Here is a 6,000-nt window from a genome sequence, read left to right as displayed (position 1 = left end):
GACGAAATTTTTCCCTTTCTCAGCGGACGAGGGGTAAGAGCAATTTTTCTGCAGTCGTTATGAAAAAAACAAGCGATATCCTTGTCAAAACAGACTTAGTACAGAACGAAAGATTTTCCGGGGTAATTTTCAAATGAATATCGTTTTTCTTTTGCGCGGCGCATTTTTCTGCGGTGTTGTAAGAAACTGAAGCCACTTGGCAGTTACACAGTGGCCGATTGGTGCTAGCTGACGAGCAGACGTAAATTTTGCTACGGTTAGCGGTTGCTCATTTTTTCCACAAGTAGAAAACTTGCACTCTTTATTTGCCGGAAGTACTTGAAAGCAAGCTTGTTGCAAAAACTGCTTACGCAGAAAAGCATTCCAGGGATCAGTCTTTTGGTGACGCCACCACATTTGAATATTCGTGAACAGAGGCAAAAAAATAATACGTAGCAGTCGCCCCTTGTGTTTTGAATTACAAGAAGTTCGAGTTACCTGTGCTACGACCGAGGTGCGCTTCACCTTTCAACCTGTGCTGAAGGACATTTGTTTTTCGTCGCTTCTTCGTACTCTCAACTTTGGTTTCGCTTTTTAGGTCTTCTTTAATCATGACCACGAGGTATTCTGCCCATTTTCAGAAGTCACATACGGAAAAATTATGCTGATTGGGGAGTCCTGACGGGTTTGACGTGGGAGCAGATGTACAACGGCTACGGCCTCTGCTCGGATCACTTCAGAGAAAGACTACGCCAACCCTGTCTGTTCGGGTCGACTATGCAGATTGTTCGAGTGGCTGAGCGGCCCCTGATGGATGAAGGTAAGGAAAGCAAGTTATTAGTGCTTGCGAATTTGTGCTTCTTTAAATAATTTTTGTACCGAAACCACTCGACATGGCACGGCGCAAGAGCCATGAGCGCGGCGAACGCCGTCTTTTCCAAGTCGTTAGTCACGGCATCGGGTACTATCTGACGTTACGCAGTGAAATTTGCTCGGCGTGCGCCAAGAAGCCGCTTGCTTGTCAGTTTCTCTTTATCGCTTGCTCTTCTGTGGTGCGCGATGTACCCGATTATAGGCTAAACTAAAAAGCTGAACAGTTTTCGCCGACAGCGAGCGAACTGACGTTCGTAAGAAGTCGCGCCGCGTTTGGTGCTGCAGCATGCGATACGGCGAAGCCCGATCTTGCCGCGCGCTGCTGTCTTTTCCGTAAGTTTGGCTTGACGTTCTGCTGCGGAAATTCTTCAGGAGCAAGAATTCTGGTGCTCGCTTGCCCAGCAGCTCCAAAGTATCGCAAGTTTGTTTTCCTGTTTTGGGTATTTTGCAGAAAAATGAGCCCAAAGTACGTAAAACGCAAAATCGCCTTATCCTTATCAAGATAAATAAAAAAACTAGCTCTTACAAACTGATGCATAGTAACCTGCGCTAGCTATTCAGCCACTAGCAATGCTGAACTGTTACATGAATATATAGCATCACTAAAATTTGGAGCGTTGCTCATGAAAATTTGGAGGCATACTACTTGAAATCTCGCAGCCAAATATAATCATAAATGACCTACGTGGATTGAAAGTACTGTTTTCTGAAAAGTTTTCTTTTTCTCACGCACCCTAGAAATTTGATAACGGGCTATTTGTGTTCCCATAAATCTGAAGGGATGTCATATGGCACGCATTTGTCGCCAATGGAATTCGCTTTACAATGGAACGTGACAATCAAGCATAGATAGGACACTGTGCTTGTCCTGTGTGTTCCTTTACACAACGTGCAACTTTGGCAAAAATTTGCCAACTAACCCAACGAGATGTCACATTGATGTATGTTTCTACATGTTCTCTACGCCGCCGCAGCCAGGCGAAAAGCGGATAATATACTCACCATAAAACGCAGGCGTCATCAGCCAACTGAGGAATGATACAGAAAGGTAACGCAAGTCAGCGAAGTTAAATAGTTGCCCTAAGGTTACCATGGGGACAACACTAGAAAAGTTGATGTACCGGGTGAGTCCAGAGTTCTACCAACTCCTACGGCACTCTATTACCGCAGTAGGAAGGACATGGAGAAATGTTTCCTGGAGCACGTTGGCGTGGTCGCAGATTTGAGCGGTGTGACCACTTTACTGAATTATAAGCTAAACACTATAGCTTAGTATAAGGAATAAGTTGGTCTAATCCGTGCCTCATAGACCTGCTGCAGCAGTTACGCTATGTGTTGCTGATGCTGCCCCTAAATGACATCAACCTAGATCTCGCAAAGCCGCGTGAGAGAAAGATCACTGCAAGAAAGGTCCAGAAGCTTGAAAATTAGGCACAGTTTCTTACTGATATTTCATTCTTTTTTGTAATTTGGATAGTTCTTAGGGTGTCCCCTGATTAGCCAATCTTTACAAGATATTTCGGCGTATTTCAATATTTTCCTAAACATAGTGCAGCGTTTTGTCTTTGTGCAGACAATCATTGCTCCGAAACTTGAACTCTCGCATTTCAAAATGAATATATAGCTGCCATACAAGGATCGTGGGATGCTGGAATCTTCTGGAGTTTACTTCGATAAAGTTGTGTAAGTACTAAGGTTACTCGACACTCTTGACTTTAGTGGGTTCATTATTACGGCAAAACTTGTGGCAAGGGGGTGGAGTGTGCTCCTTTTGGCAAAACTACGAATAATCTTAATAACCAAAGAAGGTATGCTGTGCCAGGAACGAGTGTTGAAGAAAAGTTTAAATGCTTTCGCCTCTCTATCTTGTCGACATTGAAATGCTCATGAAGGATGACCTACACTTTGTGCTGAACAAAGTCTCGGCATGGGCTAATCATAACGGCTTCAAGCTGAATACGTAGAATAGCTTCTGTGTCCTCTCTACAAGGAAGAGGGGCCTTGTTCCGGAGCCTAGTATCCGCCTCCATGGTCAGCGCTTACTTTTGAACACATAGCACATATTTCTTTATATAGTATCTGACTTTAAGCTAGCGTTTATGCCGCATATAAAGTATGGGAGAACGAAATCTTTGAATACAATGAAGATTCTTAAAATTCTGGCTCACACGACGTAGGGCAGTGACAGGGGCTGTTTAATGAACCTGTACAGGAGCCTCATACGATCGCGTCTGGACTATTGTTGCGCGGTGTATCAAACTGCCGCTCCAAGTGCATTAAAGATTTTGGATCCCGTTCACAGTTTAGGCACTGGCCTGGCCACAGGCGCCACAGGGCAATATACTTGCAGACGAACATGCTACACCGATAACAGTGAGAGCCTGTAACGCAACCATATAGATATTCCTCCCACATACTTAAAGCCTTTCTTGCGCAGAACGCTGAGAAACTTTTGGCAATCCATTTGGGACCATGAAGCCCCTAATAAATTTAATTTAATTAAGCCGCACCTACGAAATTCCCCTCCGGTCGCAAAAGCGGTACATACAGCTGTCATGTTCTGTAGACTGAGAATAGGACACGCACACGGTACTCATTCTTACCTCCTGATTGGTGGTGAATCTCCCCTCTGTGGTAGGTATGGTGAGAGGCTGACCGTTCTCCACGTCTTGGTGGAGTGTCGGGAAGTAGAAGCTGAACAAAAAATGCACTTTCCTCTAGTATACCGATGCGGCATTCCTCTTCACCCGCTACTGTTTCTTGGAGCAGAACCAGTTCTTGATTACAAATCAGTGTTAATTCTTTACAAAATATCGATTTATTACGCGTTAAAAGAGAGGTATAGCTCAGCGAGCCAGTGGACAAGCGTAGAAGCTAGTGCGCATGCGTGGTGCAACATGCGTAGTGGCGTCTATGCTGGACCGCTTGGCCCGCTGGCTCGCCGAGCCATAACTCTCGACAAGCCCACGATATTCGTAGCACATCCTCTCACGACAGGCTGATGCTGCAATAGTAGCGACCTGTATGGCACACGCCTCCGGACCTTTCTGCTTAAGGGCCTTGGTGAGGCAGTAGTGCTACTTGTAGCGACATATTTTAGATCACCTCTTCCTAGTATATCGTTTCTGCATAGCATATCTCATGTGAGATTAGTTTTATTACGAAGATATTTATGCACTATCCAAATATTATTTTAGGCCTCTATACATCCATGCTTCATGCACATCTCATTTTCATTATTTACCAATGACAATCGATTATCATAGCTTTGGTGCTCTTTGGCCACTTCTGGCCCCTGAGCTAATAAACTCCGATCACCATCGTCATCATTAAACTCGTAACATAGCTCTGACTCCTGTGCAATGCTTCAAACGAGTCGCACTAAACAGCATATGGCTCTGTTAAATACAGTGCATAATGTACGTTCAGCGAATTAGAGGAAGGTCTTGAAAACCATTCAAAAGAGATTATACTGAGCAGGTTGCCTTGGTGCATTGAGTGCAGCCGATTTGAGTTACTTTTAAAAATATTTCTCCATGCCCCAAAGCTTTGTGTTCAACAACACATTTGTGCATCACTCTGGCCTTCCCAAGCCTCAACTGACGTTCAACCGCCGAATGACACAAGCTTCTTCATTTACTGTCTCTCGATTAAAAAAAAAAAAACTCGGTGATATTTGCTGGTTTCGTCTTAGAAATGTGTCATGTATGTCTACATAAATTATGATACAAGAAATAAAGTGCATTACCAATTTTAAGAAACCACTTCAATATGTTTCTGGGGAATTTTGGAATGATACCCTTTCCCCAATGTTGCAGATCGGGATGAAGCTCTAGTGGCCTTGCATGTTGTATCGCGAAACGAAACCAAATATGTAGAAACACTATAGAGATTTTCAGTATAATTTGCTAAATATTTATCGGCTCATTAGCACAAGGACAGCTACGCAGAAACTTTACTAGATGTAGCACGTTTTTTGGACTAGCAAGTGTACCCGTCGTATAAAAAAAAAGGAAAGCTGTTTTTACTGGTAAGCGAAAATGCGAATCGGCTGCTGCTGTTAATCATTTTTATTATTCACAAGCAACTATTTCGACACAAACTGCTTTGGTAGAGTTGCGCACAGCAAACAGACATGTCATCTGTAGCAATTTTCAGTTTGTAAGAAATTGTAGGAAGCTCTCACATGTAGGTATGATCCTAAGTATGATCGTGAATGCTCCAATTTGCAATGAAGTTCGGAAAGAGAAAAGCAATCTGCAAAAAAAAAAATGCAAGCGTTGTTGGTTTCCGTTGGTGCCTGCAGTGGAAGTCGTGGGCTCTTCGACTGCATAGCCGATACCAAGCGAGATATCCGCCATGGTTCCTCAGTGGCTATGGTGTTGGGCTGCCGAGCACGAGGTCGCGGGATCGAATCCCGGCCATGGCAGCCGCATTTCGATGCGGGCGAAATGGGAAAACACCCGCGTGCTTAGATTTAGGCGCACGTTAAGGAACCCCAGGTGGTCGAAATTTCCGGAGTCCTCCACTACGGCGTGCCTCATAATCAGACAGTGGTTTTGGCACGTAAAGCCCCATAATTTTAATACCAAGCGAGATGGCGCTTCCCCCTCAGCGACTGCAAACAACATTAACTTGGCTCTGTCCAGCTACGTGGTGGCATTTGCATATCTTTAAACTCTCACTTTGTATATTTTTGGATATAAGTAGAGAACTTGGGCCACTGGGTGTGGACTGGATGCTGCCTTGTCGAATACGCAACTTGGGTCATCTTCGTATACGTGTCCGAATAAAAAATTTGTTGCTGGCCGCTGCCTTGACTGTAGCAGACAACTTGGGTTCACTGGTTTTATATATAACACCGGGAGTGCGCCAAAACAGACAAATCCACGCGCTCGGTACGTACAACTTGGTCTGTGCCTACCGTGTGTGTGTCCAATTCTTGCACAATCCCCTAGAATGTATGTGCCACACTTCCATAAGGAGCTTGCAGCCTTACGTAGGTTTAGAGATGTTTCACACTTCTCTATGCATGCACATTTCACCAACACGCTTGGTGCATCATGCATTGCCTTCGTTCGGACTCGCGAGGCAGACAGCTAAAATGTACTGGCGACCGGGCTGCCCAGCTGTCATCCGCTACTGTGG

At 44.5% G+C, this 6,000-nt stretch overlaps 1 long non-coding RNA gene across 1 annotated transcript in view; it reads left to right on the top strand.

Annotated features, from left to right (window-relative positions):
- Positions 1 to 624: 624 nt before the first annotated feature.
- Positions 625 to 6,000, top strand: part of LOC142559589 (uncharacterized) — a 39,831-nt gene continuing 34,455 nt past the window's right edge. Inside the window, exon 1 of the long non-coding RNA XR_012823164.1 lies at positions 625 to 799. This is a non-coding gene — a long non-coding RNA (uncharacterized LOC142559589). The remainder of the gene's footprint in view (positions 800 to 6,000) is intronic.

Source organism: Dermacentor variabilis, chromosome 10 (genome assembly GCF_050947875.1).
Source record: "Dermacentor variabilis isolate Ectoservices chromosome 10, ASM5094787v1, whole genome shotgun sequence".
Taxonomy (NCBI): domain Eukaryota; kingdom Metazoa; phylum Arthropoda; class Arachnida; order Ixodida; family Ixodidae; genus Dermacentor; species Dermacentor variabilis.
Note: the sequence above shows the minus strand (reverse complement) of the source record. Positions and strands in the feature narration are given on the sequence as shown.